We start from the raw sequence: 17685 nt of genomic DNA, 5'->3' as shown, positions 1-17685 counted from the left end.
TTACTACCTGGCCCTTTATGGAAAACGTTTGCCAACCCCTGTTGTGGAATAACTGTGCGCTCATCAGCCAGCTTGTTAACGCTTCGCTGTTCCCATCTGTAAAGCGAGGTGAAAGGGCGAGGGACTTGTTCATTCTGCTTAGAACAAATTAAAAGAAAGGTGCGTGAGTCTGCGGGCATCTGGGTGGTGGCCATGGGTGGGGATGGGGGTGCTTGTCAAGATTCTTCTCTGCTATCTCCAGGGTCTGGGCTGGGCTGGGCTGGGAGGGGTGGCTGAGGAGTCTGGGGACAGACAGAGAGCACAGCCCAGCCTGCCTTTGAGTCAGGGATAATGCAAACATTTGGCACATGGTTCTGAAATCCAAAAGGGTCAAAAAGAGCAGGTGATATAAAATGTGATGAGGTCAAAGCCTGGGCACTGCGGCAGGGGGAGAGGGGGAGCAGGCAGCAGGTGAGACCTGGGAGAGGCTGCACAGCTCGATGAGGTCCCACAGCCAAAGGCAGGACACCATCCCAGCCATGCAAAGGGGAGCCTGGGAACAAACTTGCTCCAGGTAAGAGAATAGGAAAATGGAAGTCTGGGCCAGCCAGGTAGTTGGGGCCATGGTTTACAGCTAAGAAGAAAGACGAATGACCTCATTCCACAAACTCCATTTTGAGATCAGTAGTGTTGTTGTGTTGTTTTATTCCTATTATTACTTTTAGCAGAATTAGACTGGTACACGTTTTATATTTCTGCATGGATGCCTGTATTTTTATCACTGAAAAACATTTCTGAATGGACTAATCATCCACTGAACAGAACACATTTGGCTTTCTAGAGTTTCAAATCTTTCGATAGAGACAAAGATGTGCCTGAAACTGCTAGACAGACAAAAGGGTTGGAGGGTAGCTGCCAGACAGCCACACGGCATCGCACCTCCTTTTGCCTCTGTTGTGGAGAAAAAGACAATGTGACAATGCGAAACAGAGCCTGATGCTGAAAAAAATGAACACATCAAGCAAACTAATGAGAGAAAACATCTGTTTTTCCCCAGCCCAGGGACTGATCCTCGCCAGGAATGGGCAGTGGGTCAGTCTTGCTCGGGCTGGGTCTGGCTCGGGACTCAGGCATGGATTGGCTCTCACTGCAGACAGAATTCAGCCAGGCCATGTCTGAAAGCCTGCTGGGGGTGAGGTGGGGGCCAGCAAACTATAGTGCAATTTGCTCTGAAGCAGGAGTTAGCATCAGAAACCCACAGCTTCTAACTCCTCACCAAGCGTGTGTGAATTCAACAATCATCAAACTCTGAGGTCCCATAACACTGACACTTTTCCAGCTTTTTAAAACTCATCAGCTTCTATGAGGTAAAGAAGATACTGTGTTTCCCTGAAAATAAGACCTAGCCAGACCATCAGCTCTAATGCATCTTTTGGAGCAAAAACTAATATAAGACCCAGTCTTATTTTAATACAATATAAGACCAGGTGTCGTGCGGGGAGGCCTGCGGGGTCTCTGCTCCCGCTCCCCATACAAGAACGCAGGATATGGTGAGGCCAAAAAGGAACACCCACGGAGCCATAGGTAGGGGAGTCATACCACTACGGTCTCACTGGAGGCTGGGTTCACTGGACGTGCGACCTGCTGTTCGTTTTGTCTGCAACCCACCGACGACTCTCTTTCACTCTCCTCCACTCTCCTCTCCGTAGCCACAGCAGTTATATTGTGGCCAATGGCTCACTGGTTACAGCTGACGGCCAACTAGCCACAGCTGATGGCCATGCAATCACAGTTGGCCATTTACTACCTGAGCCAGCACCTGTCTATGTGAGGCCGAGAGCCTGGAAACTATTCTCTGGGGCTCCGCCCCCACACTCCACCCCTACAGGCTCTCGCCTCACAATCTACGCGACAAGCGTCTTCCGCGAGGGGACCTGTGCGAGGAGCCTGGGGGTGAATGCAATATCCTGGACACAGCCAGGCTCTCTGGGCACAGCCAGGGTTTCTCAGGGCACCACCAGTGCTTCTGGGCACGGCCAGACTTCCTGGACTTCTTAGGGTACCACCTATCTTCCCGGACACAGCCAGGGTTTCTCAGGGCACCACCAGTACTCCTGGGCACTGCCAGACTTCCTGGACTTCTTAGGGTACCACCTGTCTTCCCGGACACAGCCAGGGTTTCTCAGGGCACCACCAGTACTCCTGGGCACAGCCAGACTTCCTGGACTTCTTAGGGTACCACCTGTCTTCCCGGACACAGCCAGGGTTTCTCAGGGCACCACCAGTACTCCTGGGCACAGCCAGACTTCCTGGACTTCTTAGGGTACCACCTGTCTTCCCGGACACAGCCAGGGTTTCTCAGGGCTCAGCCAGACCTCTCAGCGCACTGCCACTCTCTCTGTGCCTCTCAGGGTACCCTGCTGGAACAACAGCGACTCACAATCAAGGTGCTTACATATTCTCAATGGCGGCCAGTCAAGAGACAAAAGCAAATATCCCCCAGTTCCACTAACTACAGTTCCCAAACAAACAGTCAAGCGGTCCATTAAATTAGGGATGGAAGGCAATTCCCCATAGTCCATAGTCATTCACCAGGCCTGTCCTGGGGGTGAGGGATGACCTTGACCTCACCCTCATCTCCCACGGAGGACTCAGCAAGCGTTACCTCCTGGGACTATAAGTCCTGCATCCGGGCTGTCTGAGCAGGAACTTCCCCGGCCCACAGGGCTGCAACGACCTTCGCTTTCTCCGGCCTGTGCTGGTTGGGGAACCGTCCACATCTTTCCACCTCTCCGCGGGGCTCCATCTCTGCAGCAGCTGCATGGCTTTTCCTGTGCTGGTGGGAGAACCGTCCACATCTTTCCACCTCTCCACGGGGCTCCATCTCTCCAGCAGCTGCATGGCTTTTCCTGTGCTGGTGGGAGAACCGTCCACGTCCTCCCACCCCTCCACGAGGGTCCAGCTCTCCGGCAGCTGCTCCTCCTGGTCTTCCAGAGATTGGGTGTTCATACGCACAAACTGCTCCACCGTCCTTCGGGGAGCTTTGGCCGGCACCATATCCTGCCCGCTGCGCCATGTGTCAGGCGGGAGACCCTGCTCGCTGCGCCATTTGTCGTGCGGGGAGACCCGCGGGGCGGCCTGCGGGGTCTCTGCTCCCGCTCCCCATACAAGAACGCAGGATATGGTGAGGCCAAAAAGGAACACCCACGGAGCCATAGGTAGGGGAGTCATACCACTACGGTCTCACTGGAGGCTGGGTTCACTGGACGTGCGACCTGCTGTTCGTTTTGTCTGCAACCCACCGACGACTCTCTTTCACTCTCCTCCACTCTCCTCTCCGTAGCCACAGCAGTTATATTGTGGCCAATGGCTCACTGGTTACAGCTGACGGCCAACTAGCCACAGCTGATGGCCATGCAATCACAGTTGGCCATTTACTACCTGAGCCAGCACCTGTCTATGTGAGGCCGAGAGCCTGGAAACTATTCTCTGGGGCTCCGCCCCCACACCAGGTCTATAATATAATATAATATAATACAATATAATACCTGGTCTTATATAATATAACATAAGACCAGGTATTATATTAATTTTTGCTCCAAAAGACGCATTAGAGCTGATGGTCCGGTGTGGGGACAGAGTCCCAGAGAGCAGTTTTCAGGCTATCGGCCTCACGAAAAAAGGTGCTGGCTCGGGTAGTAGATGGCCATCAGCTGTGACTAGTTGGCCATCAGCTGTTACCGGTTAGCCATTAGCCACTGATATAACTGCTGTGGCTGCCCTAGCAGGCATGGATTGCAGTTAGCACGTGAGGTTGGTTGGCAGAGAAACAGGTGGCAGATTGTGGATCGTGTGGCCCCTGCTTCCCGTGTCTCCAACCCAGCCGCCAGCGAGACTTTAGTGGTATGACTCCCCTATCTATGGCTCCGTGGGTGTTCCTTTTTGGCCTCACCATATCCTGCGTTCTTGTGTGGAGAGCAGGACTAGAGACCCCGCATGACATCTGGCTAGGTCTTATTTTCAGGGAAACATGGTAGCAGAGCCAGGACTAGCAACTCAGTCGTCAAGATTAATACTTAAGTGTGGTATTTTTTAAAATTGTGGTAAAATATACATGGCATAAAATTTACCATCTTAACCACTTCCAAGTGGACAGCTCAATAACATTAGGTACACTCACATGACTGTGCAACCAATCTCCATAATTCTTTTCATCTTCCCAAACAGAAACTCTGTACCCAGTAAACAACTTCCCGTCCCCTCTACCCACCGCCCCTGGCAGCCACCATCTTATTTTCTGTCTCTATGAATTTGACTATTCTAGGGGCCTCATATAACTGGAATCATACTCATACAGTATTTGTCCTTTGGGGCCTGGCTTATTTCATTTAGCATAATGTTCTCAAGGTTCATCCATGTTGTAGCATGTGTGAGAATTTCCTTCCTCTGAAAGGCCGAATAACATTTGCTATATGTATAGACCACATTTTGGTTATCCATTCCCCCATCTATGGACACCAAGGTTGCTTCCGCCTTTTGGCCATTGTGAATGATGATGCTATAAACACACGTGCACAAGTATGTCTTCAGGACCATGCCTTCAATTCTTTTGGATATATACTGTGTAATATTTTTTAAAATCAAAATTGTTGCAAAATATCCACGGTAAACATAATATCAAAATGTAAATAGAGACAGGCTCTGTATCACCGACTTTTCCTTTTGCATCATGCTCCTATGGCCCTGCATGGCAGCGGGAGGGAGCCACGATGATCCCCATTGTACAGAAGAGAAAACTGAAGACTGCAGAAGGGCTAGCTTCCTGGGCCCTGGTTAACTGGTGCCCGAGCAGGAATGAGAAGCAAGGTTGCAGGTTTCCCACCTGTCTTACCAGGGCTCTTTACCAGTCTTCACTTGGCCTCTACTCCAGCTCTTCTGCAGTCTTCAGGTAACTGCGGGACCAAGAGACATGTCACCCTGTCTTTGGCTAACACACAGTAGGGACTGCCCAAGTTTGGTTCTTATCCATCCCTCCTTGAGACTGAAAATGTCAAGGCTCCCTGTGTACCTCTGTTTTCCCTGGCTGCCCCAGTAAAGAGGGGTTTTAACCACACCCTACTACAATATTTTCCCTGCCAGTGTGACTTGTCCCGTTTTGATCAAATATTTTATTTACAAATTTATTTTTAATTCACACCCTGTCCCCTTTCAGAAAAAATCTGAAGTGGAGACAAAGTATTAATAAATAGTTTTGTTTTGTTTTGTTTTGAGGAGAAAAGTGTTCTTTATTCTAGATGCCAGCAGCTAGGGAAGATGGCAGATTAACGTCTAAAAAGCCACCAATAAATACTTTTTAATAGCCCAGCTATTAAGCCAATGACAGGTGTTCAGGTGGGGACACAGCTGCTCATGGCCTCACTGAAGTGCAGCCACTGAGGCCACAGTTAAAGTTAATCCGCACAGTTAAAGTTAATCCGGATCCTGGGCGGTGAAGAAAGTTAAGGTCGCTGCCATTATAGAGAGCGATACTTTCTCTTCTTTTAACTTTGCTCCCAACAAGAATTTTTGACCTGAATGTAAAAGTCCCAGCCTCTTGGATATTTTATTGATATGGGATTAGATTTGCCTCTGTCTTCACCCACAAAGCAGTCATGGTCACCCCAAGGAGAAATGGAGGATGGGGGATTTGTCTGTAACCACAACCTGAGAGTTCGGGGCTCTGAGCTTGAAGGGTTCAAAAACACATTTCCAAGTGCAACGGCCAACCCCTTTCCCGCCCCAACCCCGCCAGGCTGGTAGAATTTGTGCTGCGTTTCAAACAGGATCTTAGAGCAACCAAGCACGTGCCGCAAAGCACTAGTGAGGTTAATGAAAACAGGGACACCATTTTACCCGGAAACGTCCACTAGGCAGGGAAGTGACAATGTATAATCTGTCTAATGGGGAGGAAAATGAGAAAAGGGAACCGGCACAGCCAAGGCCGGCCCAGCCTCAGAGGCAGCCTGCGAAGCCGTGACAAATGAGAAAGCAGGCGAGGTGAGAGGGCTGCCAGCAGTTATTAAGAAGAGCTGATGGGTGTGACTGAAGCTGAGAGGCTCACACGCGAGCTCCAAAAATCCAGGTATCGAACGCTTAGCAGAGAGACGAAGTCTAGAACAGCAAAGAACCACAGTTGTGTAGGTTTCACAGAAGTGAAATTTACTTCTGAGGGAGGACACATCAAACCTGGTTGAAGGAAGCCTTTTCCCCTCCTAACCTTCCTCAAATAGTTAGACCATGTCTCAAGACCAAAAAGGGCAACCTTTGAACTGTGTTGAGACCCGGCTCCATCTTTAGCTGGAGAAGGCCCCTCTGGCCTCTGTGCACAGAATAGACTTCAGTTTATTCCAACTGGAATGGAAACCAACATGCACTAATATATGTAACATGCATCGTTTGGGTACCTAAGAGGCCTCCGAAGAGATCGAACATCTAAGGAGACCTTAAAACAAAGTTTTTTCAGCCCTTTTCTCTGCATACATTTCAACTTCCTGTCTGTATTTCATGGATTGGGATTTTTGTTCTGTATTGGTCTGTGTAAAATTCAGGCCTGTGCATGTTTGCTTAGGTAAAGTGGTCCAAGCAAATATACTACTGTTTATGTTTAGGAATCACAATGTTTGTTCATATTGCCCAACCGAAACAAAATAAAGAAAATAAATTAGTTGGGGCAACCAGTTAGCTCAGTTGGTTAGAGCATGGTGCTGATAATATCAAGATTGCCGGTTTGATCCCCGCATGTGCCACAGTGAGCTGTGCCCTCCTTAAAAAAAAAAATAATAATAATAATAAATAAATACATACATACATACATACATACATAAATTAGTGTTAGATTTAGATAGCAGACACTATCTGCCTTTCATAAATTCCATCTTCAAACGCGTGTGTGTTTCAGAATTATTGTAATTGCTCTAATCAAATGATTTTACAAGAAGCTGTTATAAATGTATTTACTAAATAAGTTATAAAAATATGCATCACATATTTAGGCCTCACAGATTTAGATTCTAAATCTGTTGTTAGGGATAAAAAGGATTCTGTTGCTTAAAATCGTTGAAAACCATTGACAAGCATCTGATCATTAGATGGTCTTTAAGATTCCCTCTAGCTACAGTCAGTGAAGCGGATCTTGCAATCAAAACTTATAAGGGTTCAAGAAAGAAAGATCTCCTTACAATAAATTTATATTGCTTTCCTTACAGGTAGCCAGAGAAGTTTTTTGAGGAAGGAAATGGAAGGCTAAAGATAAACAAATAGAGGTGCAGATGAGAGGTGCCTGAAGAGGCGGAGATTATGGGTCCAGAGAGCAGTTAGAAAAGGTTAGTTAGGGTAGTGAGTGTCCCTCCTTCCAGACCTACAACCTTCCCTTCACCTCTTGTCAACTGACAAGTGTCTTGAAATAATTCTCCATATCTGTCACCACTGATTTATTTTGTATTCACTTAAGGCATGCAGTCTGTCTTCTACCCACCCAGCCATCGAAACCACATCTCTCACACAAGGGATATGCTTTTCGTAAGCAAACACATGCTTATTGAGTATATTCCATTCCTACTGATGCTGTAATAAATCATACAAACTTATGGTAGTAGCTAAAAATAACACAGATGTATTCGCTTACAGTCCTGGGGGCCAGATGTCTGAAATAAGTCTCATGAAGCTAAAAATCAAGGTGTCAGCAGGGATGGTTCCTTCTGGAGGTTTCAGGTGAGAATGCATTCCCTTGCCTTTTCCACCTTCTGGAAACTGCCCACTTTCCTTGGTGTGTGGCAGCCTCACTCCAATGTCTGCTTCCATCCTCACGTCTCCTACTTCTCTGTGGTCCTCCTGCCTCCCTCTTATAAGGATGTCTGTGATTACACTGGGCCCATCCAGACAGTCCAGGATGATCTCCCCATCTCCAGATCCTTAATTTAATCACATCTGCGAAGTCCCTTCCTCCACGTAAGGTAACAGGCCCCAGGGATTAGGGTGTAGACATGCATTCACAGGTTCTGCAGATTCAGATGTGGACGACTCGGGCGAGCATCATTCTGTCTGCCCCACTGAGTATCAACACTGCATGACAGGCACTGAGCCAAGCTAGGACATAACAAGGAATAAGGAATGGGCCCATCCTTAGGAACTTAGAGTTCAACGGCGGTTGATTTAAAAATGAAGTCTAAGCGCTATCAGATCAGGGCGGGTTCCTACGTAGGAAACACACAGGGGCATGTGTTTTTAAATGAAGCAAGAGAGGAGCTTCAAAGAGCTTATCTGTAATCTGGTTCCCTGGCCCCGGTGTCTGCAGCCTGAGTGGCTTGTCCCCCTGCCTGGCCTGAGTCGCATTAATGGGACCGAGCCAGCTGTAGTCCCTACAGCAGAGCACACGGTTGCCTGTCTCCCAGATGAGATGATTTTCTGAGCCAAAGCACATCAGCTGACAGCCTTTAAGAAAAGACAGATTTCCGGAAGTGCTTTTCCAGAAGCTTCAAAACCACCCTTAATTACACTAGATCAAAAATTTTATTTTGAAACAGTTTATCTTCCACCCTGTTAGCAGAACCAGCCCACTCGGAATTATTTCAGTCCTACAAGGCCTAGAGGGTCACCTTGAGGAGGAGATTTGATTCATCAGATAAAGCCTATTCATTTACTCACCTTCTATTCCCTTACACATCTTCCATTAATTTCCTGTTAGTCACTTTTGTCCCAGGGTATGCAACTTACTTTAAGCCTAGTCGTGAAACTGAGGCTTGAACCCACAAAACTCTCTCTTAGATGAGTCCCTGCCTAGAGTACCCACTTCTGTTGAGTTTTGTAAAACTGCGTCCATGTCTGCATTCCTCACAGATGAAAGACCTAAGCAGCAGGCAGCTTTGAAGAGCAGGCACGATGACAAGCCACCCACTCTTGTGACTTCGGGCCCTTCCCTTTCAGCTCCCTGTGTCTTTAGTACATAAAGGAAACAAACCCTGAAGACTAATTAGAACATTTCCGAGTTTCCTTTGCAAGATCTCCTACATGTTCAAGCGTTCTGCTCACCCTGAGAGGGCTTGTCGTCAGATTGCGCTGCTATCCAATTATTGAGCCAACAACATCAAGCCACATTCTCCTCTGGTTTCCTTTGCTGGGTTGCCCAGAGCGCAAGCCTAGCGGCCAGCCAGCCACGCCCGCCTTCTGAGTCCTTTGCTGGCTCATCCCATCCTCTAACCAGGGCCACTTTCTTCTCAGGGATTATCAGGACAGTTTCCCCAAAACAATGGTTCAAATCAGTTTGCAGAGCCTCAGTTATAATGAGCTAGGAGTGGGATAATACCCTAGATTTTGCAAGCTGCAGTTTCTATTCAATTTAATTACCTCCCTCTGCGGATTTAAAATCAACCAGTTTCAAACAAAGGGAGATTTCATCACTTTCCCAGAACGCTGTATGGTAGGCATATGCCTACGGACCAGGATATGCTAAAGTAGGCAACATCCATCAAAACTGACATATCCATGGTGACGCTGTCAAACTGAGAGTTCTAACAGCGATACCTGGTAAGACACAAACTACTCATGAATGCTAATGCTTTGTCACTGCTCAGAGCGCCATGCGGAGTGGGTGGGGACGTCATTGCACAGGACAGCTCACTCCTTCACCCCAGCCCATCACTCCTGCCGATCTGGCCTCCCTGCACTGGCAAAGGATGTCAGTGGGGAGGAGAGGGTGTCTTTAAGTTCTTCTCTCAGTCGCACCCTGGGATCCAGTTCACCAAGTGTTCAAGGGCACGCTATGTAAAAGGCAGAGGGCCCAGTGCTGTAGGTTTAGAGGTCCCAGGATGACCCCTGCCTCCTAGAAGCTCACAAGTTCCTAACGACAATACAAAAACGGTGATAGCAGAGGTATACGGCTTAATCACAGGCAGAGGAAAAGGGAGTAGAGGAGGTGGAATTTAGAGTCTTGAATAATAAGTAGAGCTCCCCAAAGTAGACTGGGGGTTGCAGGTATGAGTGCTGAAGCGCGCGCTCCAAAGTGGAGGCAAGGAACAGAAGGAATGGCGAGTGGGCTTAGTCTGCCGTGTGCAGTGCTCAGGAACGAGACTTGGGGGCGCCTCCAAAGTCTAGCTAAGGGGTGTCCAAACTTTTTTCATAGTTTTTCACCAAGGGCCATATGCGGTAAAATACACAAATAGCCGGGCCACTCACTCGAGGTAAAGTACGTATTGTCTCACCTGGTTTATTTAACTAAACTAAATATATTTTTGGAATTTGCTGCGGGCCAATTAAAAATGGATTGCGGGCCGCCGTTGGCCCACGGACCGCAGTTTGGACACTCCTGATACGAGATGTAGGATGTGATGGGTACTCCCTGAAGGCTTCTCACCAAAGAGTGGCACGATCTGTGTCAGACAGGTAGCTGCAGAGCTGGAACTGAGGTGATTCAGATCACCACGGGGGCTTCACATCGGAAGCCACAGATTTCCATCCATTAGGTGTGTTAGGACAACACTATGTAAGTGAAGCAGCAGAGTCAATTTCAGACCAAGGGCTCTTCGGCCGCTTAGGACCAAACATGGGGGTACCTGGATGTTCTAGTTCAACCAGGCGAAATGCAAACCGTCCTCCATCCCAGCACTCCCTCCACTGAGCCGACTTCCCATCTTCAGGCTTGACCTGCACTCCATCCAGAACGTTCTCACCGTGCCATTCCAATGAAATGACACGTTCCCATTTGCTCCCTCATGAATCTCATCCGCAGCACGATGCTTCCAAGAGCACCGATACGGCACAGGAACGAACACCTGAGAGTCTTAGTCGCATTTGCCCGCTGACGGTGGTGCCTTGGCTTACTTCATCCAGAGCAGATGGCTGCTCAAGGAGCCCTCCACATCCATTGGATTTACATGTGAAGTGTTTTCTCTTTCCAAATTCCAGAGATGATTTATGTCGTATCCTATCAATTCAACTCAAAGAAAGCAAGAGGCCTAGCTTAAAAACTGACTCACTGCAATGAGTAAGAATTCTAAATTGTCCTTAGGAAAGCCTGACTGTCCTATCTACTTATATTTACAGACTTTGAACACTTGAATATTCAAGTTAGATTTATGGGGCCACGCTAATAGGATGTTAAAAATAAAATAGCCAGGGCACACAAAAGCATTTTGTGACCTGTTAGTGCTTCTTAAAAGTGCATTATGGTGGAAGCAAAGAATTATTTCCCCAGCAAAAACAAGATCCTGACACAGGGCAATTGTCTCCACAGCCAGCATTTCGGGGTGTGGTGAGGTGTGTGTGGGGGGGAGTTGAATTCATGCTTGTCACATACCACTATCAAGTGGATTGTTATATCCACATAATATATTGATGTAAACTACGTTTACAAGTTCTGAAATAGATGCTGGGCTGCATAAGCCCAGCAGTAACAAGTGACGTGTTAAGAGCAATTCATGACAATTTTTAAAAAATTCTTAAGATCTGTGTTGAATGACAGTTTGAGAAGGGCTGTTTCTCACGGACTACAGATGATTTTACACTTTCAGGTAACACTTTAAGCCTTTAAGCTTTGCAACTGCAGATGTTTGGAGATTTAAGTAAAGTCGCAAATTTCTGGAAATTTGCGTCACGATTTTTGAGTCACGATTTTACAAATTATCATTGAGTTCTGCTACGAGAGCTAGTTTTACCGATTAGGATTATGAATAAAATCAAAGTGCTGTGCTTAACTTCTGTGAGGCTTTTGACCTTAAAAAGAAGCAGAGAATTAGGGTTCACACGTAATAAACAGATCTCCAAATTATTAAAAAGGCATTTTATTATAAATACATTTTAGTTGTAGCAGTAAAATACATTTTGTGTTACCATGAATCTTTTAAAACAAAAGAACTTCACTGAGACAATGATCACAATGTAGGAACTGTAGACCCCCAAATTGAAAAAAACTTGTTCTAAGAAACCAAAATGGCTAAAGCAATTCCAGAACTAAGTTAAAAAAGAAAATGATTTAAAAAAAAAAAAAAATCCTAGAGAGTGGCTTTGGGTTATTTTACTCTTTAGGTACTAGAACCTCTCACCTGAGGTATCATTAACTTCAACGAAAAAAATTTTTGTTATAATTTTGCCATAAATTATGATGATTAGATTGGCTGCATGGCTGGTACTTCTAAGAGATGGAAACTGACCATCTCAGGTTTACGTAGCCTCCCTTTGGAAGACTTGCCAAAATAAGACCGAGTATGAATTCACTAAGTAATGGATCATAAGAAGTTAGCTGAACAAGTTTAGATAAGAACTGTTTTTGAAGCATTAAAAAAAAAAAAGCTGTTACTAATAACAGGACCCTTTAATAAAATCCAAAATAAAACCCACTACCTTTATAATTTAGAGGAGAGGTATTTCAATCACCATATTTACCTAGGATACAACTACTACATATAACCAGTACCTTCATGGGTTTCCAAGAATCAGGTCAGATGACTGGCACAGAAAGCGGATACAGTACAATGTCATATACATGGATTTATAGGAAGCAGACATGGTCTGGATACATGAAAATCCAGGACCCTTCTTCTGTATGGGAGGGGGGCTGACATTCTCAGGTGTGACTGACACGCTAGGACTTCACCCTGGACAAAGGAGCCCTCTGATCTACTGAAAGATAGAGAGAGGTCTTGGCATACAAGGCAGAGTGCAAAGCAAATGTAACTAAACCCAAGCTCCCTATGAGCTGGAACTGGGTAGAGTAACCTGTGCGAAACCTAGGCAATCCCCACTGAAGCTCCTCAAGCCTTTCCAGAGGGAAGTCCTGTGTTAAGAATTCCAAAGCTGTGCATTCTACGGAGCTTATCATGGGTGAGGACTTCACATCTAAGTTATTCTACAGTTACCTTAGAAGTATTTTGTCTCTTTCTAGTATCTCAGTAAATTCAAAGCCAAACTGAAAACCAGAGGCAGAGCCCAAAACCCCTCAAGCTACAGTCCAGGGGGGATACAAATGACAAGGACAGTAACACACAAATTTCAAAATGTCCAAAGACCTGTCAGGCTTATTATAAGACAGTTTCCTTCTCAAAAATAACTTGCTCGTATGTGCGCACCTATGGTTTAGGAATAACTCATGCTGTGTAGCCAGTAGCTTCCCCTAGACTGTTTTGCAAACATATATAGATTTTTTTTTAAGGTAGCAAAGTAATCAGAGACAATTATCAATTTTCTGCCATACACAACACTTCAGCCTCCCCTACCACCTGCTGATATGGCAGAGAATCCAAAATAATTCTGTTAACCTGAGAAACACATAATTTGAAAAGAAATCCTTTGCCCTCACTTCCCCTATCCCAAAAAAGAACCCATAAAAACTACAAATATATTATTTGGGGACAATCCATTGTTTTCAATGCTCCATGTCACTGCCATCTTAGGGCAGCGCCTTCTCTACTTACTGCCTCGATCAATGCAAAGTGCATCCTCGTGACATTCTGAGGGTGCCCGTCCTTCCACAATTCTCGTCTCCATGTGTACAGATTATCAAGATGGTCTCTAAGCACACCAAACACATGCACAGCTTCCAGACCAAAGCCCAGGCTGCAGTGTACACAAATCCAAACTCACCCCAGAAATGAAAGCGCTCCTGCATCCTCATGTGGAGGGTACCACAGACCTTAAAGGGGGCGGGCACTGGGAGGGAGGCGGCAGCCAATCAGCAGGGCTTGTCACTCCACAGAGCTTTCTCCATGAATGCTGCACGCATGGCATCAGAATTATAAAAATGTCTCAAGAGCATGGGTTTTTATACCGAGTAAATAAATGCTTGGTTGAAAAGAACTTCAGTCTCTCTAGACCAGTGGTTCTCGAAATGTGGTCGCGGGACCAGCGGCATCAGCATCACCTGGGGACATGTTGGAAACGCAAATGACCGGGCTCCAGCCCGGCATCAGAAACTCTGGGGGTGGAGTCCAGCAGTCTGTGTTCCAGTAAGACTTCCAGGTACCTCTGATGCTCGCCTAACCTGGAGACCACTGCTCTATCCTGCTCAAAGTTCTAAAATCTGAAAACCAGGACAGACCTGTGAATAGACACGACTGTGTGACTTTTACTGTGTTGAAACCTATGTAATTTGCCACCCCTTCCCCTTAACTTTCTCAAACATAAGAAAAAAAGTATTAATGAAAAAATTTATTTCTAAAAATCAAACATTTTTAAAAGTAATACTGATTTCCCCTCCTACACATAGTTCTAAGGCAGGCAGTCACACATGCTAGAATGCAAAATAAAATACAGGAGACCTCATAGAGGAGGTGCAGAAACAGCTAAAAAGACTCCCCAACAACATAATGAAAGTTCCATAATATTGTTTAATGAACTCATAGAATTATATAAAACTTACTATGCTTTATGCTTAATATTTGTATCAAAATAAAATCTCTCTGTTGAACAAATTGCAAATAAAGTCTGGTCTAATACTCTGATTACTGAAACTATAATATATGAATGTCTCTAGGTTTTCTTAACACTCCAGTTTTAGAAGCTTTAGACTACTTTTTAAACTGGGTTTAGGATTTAACCACAGTCCACATTACTAAATCTAGATTCTTCTATTAGGTACCTCCCTTCAAAAACACATTTAGAAACTCCTGTGACTGTTTCCTTAAAGTTTATTCCAAAGTAGATGTTTTCAATCATTTCAAAAATTTTAAACGTTACATTAAAAATTTGCTTTTAAACTGTTTAATCTGTTCGTCTAAATAACAATGCCATTTGCTGAATGTTTTATAAGAATGTTAAACGTTAGTCAAAGTCACTTCTTGTAACAATGGTCTTAAAGTTGCTAATTAAACATGTATGAAAGTAGTTAAGTGGGAATTTAGCAGCTTTACAGAAAAAAATCTCAGCAAGTAAATATCCAACCTCAAGTAGACAGAAAATGTGAGAAGCCTGCCATAAAGAGCTGTTTAAAGACTAACAGGCCACTTACTCTTTCACGTGATGGACATCACGAAAGTGGTCTTTTGAACAAGAAATGTTCGAACTGTAACATTCCCCATTATTTCTAACTGCTAGGTAGTTTGCGGATCAGATAACAAAAAGGGGAGAGAAAAATCAGATCCATTAAAACATTTACGAGCAATTTAGGAAGACGCATAGGATGGTGGTAGAAATTAAGGGTTTTCATATGCTAAAGGAATGGTTAGCAAGAAATAATGTTTAGTAAATCATAAAAGACAAATTACTACCTTTCTGGAGCGGGAAGAAAAACCAATAGTAGCCTAACATTTTAAGGCGGCAATTTGCATCTTTCAATACATTTAAAGTTTCAATCTTGTATTTTTTTATAGACTTTTTCTGGGATTCCCTTTTTAAAAACAACTCCAATATGAAACAATGCTATCTAAGTATAACAGGTGTCTCTTTTTTAAGGACTTTTCCAGTAAATCTTATTTTCTCAATAATAGTTGAAATCTAAAATTCATCTTGAAATTATTTTTCACAACCTGGCTCTTAGGCAAGGTGGCTCTCTCTAGACAAGGTACCTAGAGATACATTCTTATATGTTTATAGCTTTGCTCTTGAGATGTACATTCATGGAAAATACTAAATGTGTAAAATCAACTACACTAGAGCAAGATAATACTATATATTAATTACTTCAAAGTTAGAAAATTCAGTGAGCTTTCTCAGCAATTTCAATGCTTCCATAAACAAGGAAACTGTTTTTACAAATAGGTCTTGGAGATTGCTGTGTTTAATTAGCTAATGCTTATTCAGTGGGAATTCTGCTTATTTTACTTATTCTGCAATTCTGTGAACCGAAAAGACCAATTGATGTATATACCAAACCTGAACTTATTCTAGAATCTCTGATGAAAAAAAACCCACAAAGCAGTTTGTTATTTCATATATACAAAATGACCTAGATAGAAAGCATGTCTGAGGAAAGGAAAATTAAGGTCATGTTAGTTTAAATGGTCAATAATTAACTACTGATTAATCAAAAACAAAGTTCTGCTATAACAAGTTGGCAAGGCATATGCCAAAATGGCAACTAAAACCCCTTTGAAAAACACACCAGAAATTATCCATGTTGAGGCTGTTCAAATCTTAACAAAAATTCATTTTTCGATCAGGAAAAATACGTTAGCACGAATACTCTACCTTGCAAATTCTATCATCCAAAGGAATTTCTTTAAGGTCAAAAAAGAAAATCACTAAAAGAAATTAAAAAGTGAAATGACTAAAAAACCATTCTGGCAAAAAAAAAAGGAAACCAGAGTGACACAAAGAACAAAGAAGTAGAAAGACATCATGTGAATGATTAACCTCACTTAGAATAAATCTGTTCTAGAAGAAAAGGAAATTGGTAAGACTTGGTATCATACAATAGCTAACACCAAGGTTTCTTTAAAAAAAAAAAAAAAAGGAAAAAAGTTCCATCTGAATTCTAAGGTTGAACCTAGTGTAGAAGTTGTTTTATAAGTCTTATTTGTGGGTACTCGCTAATACTACCCAAATAATACCGAAACAGCATGAACTGTACTCAGAAGCCATGCCTCATTTCAATGGAAACTTACAATGATTTCTGCAGTAAGACTTGCTCAAAACTGGTTAAGATATTATGCATAAATGACAGATTTAAAGCACGGTTGGAAAGATGGCATTAAGTATTGCTGAGAAAGAGTAAGCTTGCTAGCGGTGGAAATACGCAATCAAAGCAGAATCTAAAAGAGTATCAGATGGAAACATTCGAATCCCTGACTGGCTGTAGAAGCAATAAGGAAATGAACACTCAGACACTTACAGCAGAGCAGGAGACTAATACGTAGCTATTACTTTTAGTTTGTTTAGAAATAACTGCTTAGAACAGGGATATCACAACAGCTTCCTTATCCAAAGCTTCCATCACTTATGTATCTATATAAGGTGGTGGGGTGTGCACAGGACCTCTTTAAGTATAAATATAAATAATTTAAAAACTGATACTTTTTAAAGATTCAAGTATGGAAAACAGAAAATTAGGCAATTACTTCATGACAAGGGGTTAACCCTGACATGACAGTTCTATCTTCATATTATCAACATGCTTTTGAACACATATCTGGCTTGTGTTATACAGTCCTGTATATTTGTGGGGGGTGGGGGAGACTCATCATTGACAAGAAAATTATTTTTCATAGACATCCTCACATTGGGGAGATCTAGTTTTCATTTGGGCTATGTCTTGAGTTTTGTCAGAGAGTCGGAAATACACAGCTATATGGCAAAATTCTTCTTTTCTTTGTGACTAAAGTGTGTTGCGTAAAATCTGACATAGCTAACTGTGGAGAGCTGACATCATACAGAGAAAACGTGATGCGGTAACTTGCTGGCTCCGTTTTCCAACTGTGATTTATACTAACCATTAGCACGTCTGTAGTCTGCAGGTTACACCTGCCACCTGCCACAGAGACCCGCAGCCTGACACGTGAAGCCACATACAAATGAACTGTGCTCTGAGCAGAGACAGAACTCAAACGAGGCACCCTTCATTTGTCCTGCAGCTTGATAACCTTTAACTAAAGGCACTCTCTTCTACGTTATCTGAGGATTACAGGGGTTGTGGCTGGCCAATGGCAACTAAACTCCAGTCATAGAAGAGATGTAAGTAGTTTTTCTTTACCCCTGCCACTTTTCCACCCCGCTTTAAAAGCCTACTGCAAACAGGCTGTACGC

The sequence above is a fragment of the Rhinolophus sinicus genome, chromosome 12, assembly GCF_057876585.1.
Source record: "Rhinolophus sinicus isolate RSI-liver-muscle chromosome 12, RSI-T2T, whole genome shotgun sequence".
In the NCBI taxonomy this organism is placed as follows: domain Eukaryota; kingdom Metazoa; phylum Chordata; class Mammalia; order Chiroptera; family Rhinolophidae; genus Rhinolophus; species Rhinolophus sinicus.
The sequence above is the reverse complement of the archived record's forward strand: the minus strand, read 5'-3'. Positions refer to the sequence as shown.